Here is a 10712-nt window from a genome sequence, read left to right on the forward strand (position 1 = left end):
CCCCCCACCATCCCCCCGCCACGGCCCACTTAATCCTGGCCACATTCCGAAAACCAACAAAATACAACCGTGGTACTAGGTCCGCAGTCACCACCACATTACCACCAACGCGGTTACTGTTAAGGTGCATATAACCACGGACACGTGGAGAGGACACGTAGTGCCTCAAAAACATCCCCCTCCTCCTCCAACAGGGAAAACATTGTTGGCAAATGCCTTTGCATTGGTTCGTCTGGTGGCAGTCCAAGAATTTCACCTTTACCGACACTACAAGAGAGCCCCCCCACCATCCCCCCGCCACGGCCTACTTAATCCTGGCCACATTCCGAAAACCAACAAAATACAACCGTGGTACTAGGTCCGCAGTCACCACCACATTACCACCAACGCGGTTACTGTTAAGGTGCATATAACCAGTCTGACTGGGGCATGCAGACACCTTGACAGAATGAATAGTGTGTGGCACATAGGTTCCCCATTGCTATGCCCACGTGTGCAGCTCCTGATGGCGGTGGCACAGGATTATATTTCTCATTGCTTCTGTACAGCATTGTGGGCTATCGCCCCGCCCCTATTAAAGAGGGTCGCTACCTAGCCGTGCCAACCCTGTGCAGTGTGTGCCTGCGGTCCCTCGTCGTGGCAGACGCACTTCTAAATAGACATGAGGGTGGTGTGGCATGAGGGCAGCTGAAGGCTGCGCAGGGACAGTTTGGTGTGCGCTGTGGGGGGGAGGGGGTGCGGTTGGGCAGCATGTAACACAGGAGAAGTGGCAGTGGAGTGTCATGCAGGCAGTGATTGTGCTTTGTTGGAGGTAGTGTGGTGCTTAGCAAAGGTATGCCATGCTAATGAGGGCTTTTCAGAAGTAAAAGTTGTTGGGGGGGGGGGGGGGGCCCACTCTTGCCGCTATTGTGGCTTAATAGTGGGACCTGTGAACTTGAGATGCAGCCCAACATGTAGCCCCTCGCCTGCCCTATCCGTCACTGTGTCATTCCCATCACTTTCCTGAATTGCCCAGATTTTCACACATGAAAACCTTAGCGAGCATCGGCGAAATACAAAAATGTTCTGGTCGCCCATTGACTTCAATGGGGTTCGTTGTTCGAAACGAACCCTCGAGCATCACGGGAAGTTCGTTACGAATAACGAACACCCGAACATTTTGGTGTTCGCTCATCTCTAATGCTGATAATAATACAAATTTTGTATGTATGTTTTCAGCCCTACAAAACCATAACTATAGAAGTTTAAATTTATACGTAAAGCTAGATATTTGTAGAAATATCTATATTGATATATAACTATCTATTTATATAGCTAGATATATATCTATGCAGTAACATACATTAGATAGATAGATAGATAGACTGTATATAAGCCTGCAAGTCTTGCACTTGAAGCAGCTTTATGATGTCATTAAGGCTCGATGGTGACACGCGCACCCGGAACAAGGACCACAGGTTGTTAGCGGCCATTTTTCCATCAGTCTCCACTGGAGCTAGAAGTGAGCAGACAGATACTCCTATAGACGCTGCTGGAGCCAGATCATTTGTCTCTGTGATGGACAACGTTTGAAATTCGCCCTTAAGCGGGAGACGGCAGCCTACAACAGTCAAATTGATCGCTGCTTATCACTTCTTTTGTGGTAGGTACAGTTATTCCAGATAGGGGAATGGGTAGGTTAAGTTATTCCAGGGAGGGGAATGCTTATGGGCAAGGCATTATGCTTGATCGGAGGCGGATGAAGTGGCAAAAAAGGCTCGGCCTACACCATGACCATGCCAATCGTCAACCCAAAGTGAATATGAGCCACACAGGTTGGTTGAAATAGCGCAACATGAATGATGGAACCTGGATCCAAGCGTCCCAGGATGCATTGCAGCGAAAACGTTCAACAATGTTCAGCGTGACCAATGTTTCTATCTTGGAAAATGAAATTGCATGATGTATGGAGTGTTTTTGACATATCTTGTCTCAGGATTTGCTTGCAGTCCTACCATATCCCACAAAATGCAGAAGTGCAGTCAATGCAGCTTTTTACCTAAAATGGTAAAAATTGGTCAAAGCCTCATGCGGTTTATTACCTGCCCCTGGAATAACATCAATGGCAATTATAAGAATAATGCTGATAATAGTACAAATTTTGTATGTATGTTTTCAGCCCTACAAAACCATAACTATAGAAGTTTAAATTTATACGTAAAGCTAGATATTTGTAGAAATATCTATATTGATATATAACTATCTATTTATATAGCTAGATATATATCTATGCAGTAACATACATTAGATAGATAGATAGATAGATAGATAGACTGTATATAAGCCTGCAAGTCTTGCACTTGAAGCACCTTTATGATGTCATTAAGGCTCGATGGTGACACGCGCACCCGAAACAAGGACCACAGGTTGTTAGCGGCCATTTTTCCATCAGTCTCCACTGGAGCTAGAAGTGAGCAGACAGATACTCCTATAGACGCTGCTGTAGCCAGATCATTTGTCTCTGTGATGGACAACGTTTGAAATTCGCCCTTAAGCGGGAGACGGCAGCCTACAACAGTCAAATTGATCGCTGCTTATCACTTCTTTTGTGGTAGGTACAGTTATTCCAGATAGGGGAATGGGTAGGTTAAGTTATTCCAGGGAGGGGAATGCTTATGGGCAAGGCATTATGCTTGATCGGAGGCGGATGAAGTGGCAAAAAAGGCTCGGCCTACACCATGACCATGCCAATCGTCAACCCAAAGTGAATATGAGCCACACAGGTTGGTTGAAATAGCGCAACATGAATGATGGAACCTGGATCCAAGCGTCCCAGGATGCATTGCAGCGAAAACGTTCAACAATGTTCAGCGTGACCAATGTTTCTATCTTGGAAAATGAAATTGCATGCTGTATGGAGTGTTTTTGACATATCTTGTCTCAGGATTTGCTTGCAGTCCTACCATATCCCACAAAATGCAGAAGTGCAGTCAATGCAGCTTTTTACCTAAAATGGTAAAAATTGGTCAAAGCCTCATGCGGTTTATTACCTGCCCCTGGAATAACATCAATGGCAATTATAAGAATAATGCTGATAATAATACAAATTTTGTATGTATGTTTTCAGCCCTACAAAACCATAACTATAGAAGTTTAAATTTATACGTAAAGCTAGATATTTGTAGAAATATCTATATTGATATATAACTATCTATTTATATAGCTAGATATATATCTATGCAGTAACATACATTAGATAGATAGATAGATAGATAGACTGTATATAAGCCTGCAAGTCTTGCACTTGAAGCAGCTTTATGATGTCATTAAGGCTCGATGGTGACACGCGCACCCGGAACAAGGACCACAGGTTGTTAGCGGCCATTTTTCCATCAGTCTCCACTGGAGCTAGAAGTGAGCAGACAGATACTCCTATAGACGCTGCTGGAGCCAGATCATTTGTCTCTGTGATGGACAACGTTTGAAATTCGCCCTTAAGCGGGAGACGGCAGCCTACAACAGTCAAATTGATCGCTGCTTATCACTTCTTTTGTGGTAGGTACAGTTATTCCAGATAGGGGAATGGGTAGGTTAAGTTATTCCAGGGAGGGGAATGCTTATGGGCAAGGCATTATGCTTGATCGGAGGCGGATGAAGTGGCAAAAAAGGCTCGGCCTACACCATGACCATGCCAATCGTCAACCCAAAGTGAATATGAGCCACACAGGTTGGTTGAAATAGCGCAACATGAATGATGGAACCTGGATCCAAGCGTCCCAGGATGCATTGCAGCGAAAACGTTCAACAATGTTCAGCGTGACCAATGTTTCTATCTTGGAAAATGAAATTGCATGCTGTATGGAGTGTTTTTGACATATCTTGTCTCAGGATTTGCTTGCAGTCCTACCATATCCCACAAAATGCAGAAGTGCAGTCAATGCAGCTTTTTACCTAAAATGGTAAAAATTGGTCAAAGCCTCATGCGGTTTATTACCTGCCCCTGGAATAACATCAATGGCAATTATAAGAATAATGCTGATAATAATACAAATTTTGTATGTATGTTTTCAGCCCTACAAAACCATAACTATAGAAGTTTAAATTTATACGTAAAGCTAGATATTTGTAGAAATATCTATATTGATATATAACTATCTATTTATATAGCTAGATATATATCTATGCAGTAACATACATTAGATAGATAGATAGATAGATAGACTGTATATAAGCCTGCAAGTCTTGCACTTGAAGCAGCTTTATGATGTCATTAAGGCTCGATGGTGACATGCGCACCCGGAACAAGGACCACAGGTTGTTAGCGGCCATTTTTCCATCAGTCTCCACTGGAGCTAGAAGTGAGCAGACAGATACTCCTATAGACGCTGCTGGAGCCAGATCATTTGTCTCTGTGATGGACAACGTTTGAAATTCGCCCTTAAGCGGGAGACGGCAGCCTACAACAGTCAAATTGATCGCTGCTTATCACTTCTTTTGTGGTAGGTACAGTTATTCCAGATAGGGGAATGGGTAGGTTAAGTTATTCCAGGGAGGGGAATGCTTATGGGCAAGGCATTATGCTTGATCGGAGGCGGATGAAGTGGCAAAAAAGGCTCGGCCTACACCATGACCATGCCAATCGTCAACCCAAAGTGAATATGAGCCACACAGGTTGGTTGAAATAGCGCAACATGAATGATGGAACCTGGATCCAAGCGTCCCAGGATGCATTTCAGCGAAAACGTTCAACAATGTTCAGCGTGACCAATGTTTCTATCTTGGAAAATGAAATTGCATGCTGTATGGAGTGTTTTTGACATATCTTGTCTCAGGATTTGCTTGCAGTCCTACCATATCCCACAAAATGCAGAAGTGCAGTCAATGCAGCTTTTTACCTAAAATGGTAAAAATTGGTCAAAGCCTCATGCGGTTTATTACCTGCCCCTGGAATAACATCAATGGCAATTATAAGAATAATGCTGATAATAGTACAAATTTTGTATGTATGTTTTCAGCCCTACAAAACCATAACTATAGAAGTTTAAATTTATACGTAAAGCTAGATATTTGTAGAAATATCTATATTGATATATAACTATCTATTTATATAGCTAGATATATATCTATGCAGTAACATACATTAGATAGATAGATAGATAGACTGTATATAAGCCTGCAAGTCTTGCACTTGAAGCAGCTTTATGATGTCATTAAGGCTCGATGGTGACACGCGCACCCGGAACAAGGACCACAGGTTGTTAGCGGCCATTTTTCCATCAGTCTCCACTGGAGCTAGAAGTGAGCAGACAGATACTCCTATAGACGCTGCTGGAGCCAGATCATTTGTCTCTGTGATGGACAACGTTTGAAATTCGCCCTTAAGCGGGAGACGGCAGCCTACAACAGTCAAATTGATCGCTGCTTATCACTTCTTTTGTGGTAGGTACAGTTATTCCAGATAGGGGAATGGGTAGGTTAAGTTATTCCAGGGAGGGGAATGCTTATGGGCAAGGCATTATGCTTGATCGGAGGCGGATGAAGTGGCAAAAAAGGCTCGGCCTACACCATGACCATGCCAATCGTCAACCCAAAGTGAATATGAGCCACACAGGTTGGTTGAAATAGCGCAACATGAATGATGGAACCTGGATCCAAGCGTCCCAGGATGCATTGCAGCGAAAACGTTCAACAATGTTCAGCGTGACCAATGTTTCTATCTTGGAAAATGAAATTGCATGATGTATGGAGTGTTTTTGACATATCTTGTCTCAGGATTTGCTTGCAGTCCTACCATATCCCACAAAATGCAGAAGTGCAGTCAATGCAGCTTTTTACCTAAAATGGTAAAAATTGGTCAAAGCCTCATGCGGTTTATTACCTGCCCCTGGAATAACATCAATGGCAATTATAAGAATAATGCTGATAATAGTACAAATTTTGTATGTATGTTTTCAGCCCTACAAAACCATAACTATAGAAGTTTAAATTTATACGTAAAGCTAGATATTTGTAGAAATATCTATATTGATATATAACTATCTATTTATATAGCTAGATATATATCTATGCAGTAACATACATTAGATAGATAGATAGATAGATAGATAGATAGACTGTATATAAGCCTGCAAGTCTTGCACTTGAAGCACCTTTATGATGTCATTAAGGCTCGATGGTGACACGCGCACCCGAAACAAGGACCACAGGTTGTTAGCGGCCATTTTTCCATCAGTCTCCACTGGAGCTAGAAGTGAGCAGACAGATACTCCTATAGACGCTGCTGTAGCCAGATCATTTGTCTCTGTGATGGACAACGTTTGAAATTCGCCCTTAAGCGGGAGACGGCAGCCTACAACAGTCAAATTGATCGCTGCTTATCACTTCTTTTGTGGTAGGTACAGTTATTCCAGATAGGGGAATGGGTAGGTTAAGTTATTCCAGGGAGGGGAATGCTTATGGGCAAGGCATTATGCTTGATCGGAGGCGGATGAAGTGGCAAAAAAGGCTCGGCCTACACCATGACCATGCCAATCGTCAACCCAAAGTGAATATGAGCCACACAGGTTGGTTGAAATAGCGCAACATGAATGATGGAACCTGGATCCAAGCGTCCCAGGATGCATTGCAGCGAAAACGTTCAACAATGTTCAGCGTGACCAATGTTTCTATCTTGGAAAATGAAATTGCATGCTGTATGGAGTGTTTTTGACATATCTTGTCTCAGGATTTGCTTGCAGTCCTACCATATCCCACAAAATGCAGAAGTGCAGTCAATGCAGCTTTTTACCTAAAATGGTAAAAATTGGTCAAAGCCTCATGCGGTTTATTACCTGCCCCTGGAATAACATCAATGGCAATTATAAGAATAATGCTGATAATAATACAAATTTTGTATGTATGTTTTCAGCCCTACAAAACCATAACTATAGAAGTTTAAATTTATACGTAAAGCTAGATATTTGTAGAAATATCTATATTGATATATAACTATCTATTTATATAGCTAGATATATATCTATGCAGTAACATACATTAGATAGATAGATAGATAGATAGACTGTATATAAGCCTGCAAGTCTTGCACTTGAAGCAGCTTTATGATGTCATTAAGGCTCGATGGTGACACGCGCACCCGGAACAAGGACCACAGGTTGTTAGCGGCCATTTTTCCATCAGTCTCCACTGGAGCTAGAAGTGAGCAGACAGATACTCCTATAGACGCTGCTGGAGCCAGATCATTTGTCTCTGTGATGGACAACGTTTGAAATTCGCCCTTAAGCGGGAGACGGCAGCCTACAACAGTCAAATTGATCGCTGCTTATCACTTCTTTTGTGGTAGGTACAGTTATTCCAGATAGGGGAATGGGTAGGTTAAGTTATTCCAGGGAGGGGAATGCTTATGGGCAAGGCATTATGCTTGATCGGAGGCGGATGAAGTGGCAAAAAAGGCTCGGCCTACACCATGACCATGCCAATCGTCAACCCAAAGTGAATATGAGCCACACAGGTTGGTTGAAATAGCGCAACATGAATGATGGAACCTGGATCCAAGCGTCCCAGGATGCATTGCAGCGAAAACGTTCAACAATGTTCAGCGTGACCAATGTTTCTATCTTGGAAAATGAAATTGCATGCTGTATGGAGTGTTTTTGACATATCTTGTCTCAGGATTTGCTTGCAGTCCTACCATATCCCACAAAATGCAGAAGTGCAGTCAATGCAGCTTTTTACCTAAAATGGTAAAAATTGGTCAAAGCCTCATGCGGTTTATTACCTGCCCCTGGAATAACATCAATGGCAATTATAAGAATAATGCTGATAATAATACAAATTTTGTATGTATGTTTTCAGCCCTACAAAACCATAACTATAGAAGTTTAAATTTATACGTAAAGCTAGATATTTGTAGAAATATCTATATTGATATATAACTATCTATTTATATAGCTAGATATATATCTATGCAGTAACATACATTAGATAGATAGATAGATAGATAGACTGTATATAAGCCTGCAAGTCTTGCACTTGAAGCAGCTTTATGATGTCATTAAGGCTCGATGGTGACATGCGCACCCGGAACAAGGACCACAGGTTGTTAGCGGCCATTTTTCCATCAGTCTCCACTGGAGCTAGAAGTGAGCAGACAGATACTCCTATAGACGCTGCTGGAGCCAGATCATTTGTCTCTGTGATGGACAACGTTTGAAATTCGCCCTTAAGCGGGAGACGGCAGCCTACAACAGTCAAATTGATCGCTGCTTATCACTTCTTTTGTGGTAGGTACAGTTATTCCAGATAGGGGAATGGGTAGGTTAAGTTATTCCAGGGAGGGGAATGCTTATGGGCAAGGCATTATGCTTGATCGGAGGCGGATGAAGTGGCAAAAAAGGCTCGGCCTACACCATGACCATGCCAATCGTCAACCCAAAGTGAATATGAGCCACACAGGTTGGTTGAAATAGCGCAACATGAATGATGGAACCTGGATCCAAGCGTCCCAGGAAGCATTTCAGCGAAAACGTTCAACAATGTTCAGCGTGACCAATGTTTCTATCTTGGAAAATGAAATTGCATGCTGTATGGAGTGTTTTTGACATATCTTGTCTCAGGATTTGCTTGCAGTCCTACCATATCCCACAAAATGCAGAAGTGCAGTCAATGCAGCTTTTTACCTAAAATGGTAAAAATTGGTCAAAGCCTCATGCGGTTTATTACCTGCCCCTGGAATAACATCAATGGCAATTATAAGAATAATGCTGATAATAGTACAAATTTTGTATGTATGTTTTCAGCCCTACAAAACCATAACTATAGAAGTTTAAATTTATACGTAAAGCTAGATATTTGTAGAAATATCTATATTGATATATAACTATCTATTTATATAGCTAGATATATATCTATGCAGTAACATACATTAGATAGATAGATAGATAGACTGTATATAAGCCTGCAAGTCTTGCACTTGAAGCAGCTTTATGATGTCATTAAGGCTCGATGGTGACACGCGCACCCGGAACAAGGACCACAGGTTGTTAGCGGCCATTTTTCCATCAGTCTCCACTGGAGCTAGAAGTGAGCAGACAGATACTCCTATAGACGCTGCTGGAGCCAGATCATTTGTCTCTGTGATGGACAACGTTTGAAATTCGCCCTTAAGCGGGAGACGGCAGCCTACAACAGTCAAATTGATCGCTGCTTATCACTTCTTTTGTGGTAGGTACAGTTATTCCAGATAGGGGAATGGGTAGGTTAAGTTATTCCAGGGAGGGGAATGCTTATGGGCAAGGCATTATGCTTGATCGGAGGCGGATGAAGTGGCAAAAAAGGCTCGGCCTACACCATGACCATGCCAATCGTCAACCCAAAGTGAATATGAGCCACACAGGTTGGTTGAAATAGCGCAACATGAATGATGGAACCTGGATCCAAGCGTCCCAGGATGCATTGCAGCGAAAACGTTCAACAATGTTCAGCGTGACCAATGTTTCTATCTTGGAAAATGAAATTGCATGATGTATGGAGTGTTTTTGACATATCTTGTCTCAGGATTTGCTTGCAGTCCTACCATATCCCACAAAATGCAGAAGTGCAGTCAATGCAGCTTTTTACCTAAAATGGTAAAAATTGGTCAAAGCCTCATGCGGTTTATTACCTGCCCCTGGAATAACATCAATGGCAATTATAAGAATAATGCTGATAATAGTACAAATTTTGTATGTATGTTTTCAGCCCTACAAAACCATAACTATAGAAGTTTAAATTTATACGTAAAGCTAGATATTTGTAGAAATATCTATATTGATATATAACTATCTATTTATATAGCTAGATATATATCTATGCAGTAACATACATTAGATAGATAGATAGATAGATAGATAGACTGTATATAAGCCTGCAAGTCTTGCACTTGAAGCAGCTTTATGATGTCATTAAGGCTCGATGGTGACACGCGCACCCGGAACAAGGACCACAGGTTGTTAGCGGCCATTTTTCCATCAGTCTCCACTGGAGCTAGAAGTGAGCAGACAGATACTCCTATAGACGCTGCTGGAGCCAGATCATTTGTCTCTGTGATGGACAACGTTTGAAATTCGCCCTTAAGCGGGAGACGGCAGCCTACAACAGTCAAATTGATCGCTGCTTATCACTTCTTTTGTGGTAGGTACAGTTATTCCAGATAGGGGAATGGGTAGGTTAAGTTATTCCAGGGAGGGGAATGCTTATGGGCAAGGCATTATGCTTGATCGGAGGCGGATGAAGTGGCAAAAAAGGCTCGGCCTACACCATGACCATGCCAATCGTCAACCCAAAGTGAATATGAGCCACACAGGTTGGTTGAAATAGCGCAACATGAATGATGGAACCTGGATCCAAGCGTCCCAGGATGCATTGCAGCGAAAACGTTCAACAATGTTCAGCGTGACCAATGTTTCTATCTTGGAAAATGAAATTGCATGATGTATGGAGTGTTTTTGACATATCTTGTCTCAGGATTTGCTTGCAGTCCTACCATATCCCACAAAATGCAGAAGTGCAGTCAATGCAGCTTTTTACCTAAAATGGTAAAAATTGGTCAAAGCCTCATGCGGTTTATTACCTGCCCCTGGAATAACATCAATGGCAATTATAAGAATAATGCTGATAATAGTACAAATTTTGTATGTATGTTTTCAGCCCTACAAAACCATAACTATAGAAGTTTAAATTTATACGTAAAGCTAGAT

Source organism: Eleutherodactylus coqui, chromosome 13 (assembly GCF_035609145.1).
Source record: "Eleutherodactylus coqui strain aEleCoq1 chromosome 13, aEleCoq1.hap1, whole genome shotgun sequence".
Classification (NCBI taxonomy): Eukaryota; Metazoa; Chordata; class Amphibia; order Anura; family Eleutherodactylidae; genus Eleutherodactylus; species Eleutherodactylus coqui.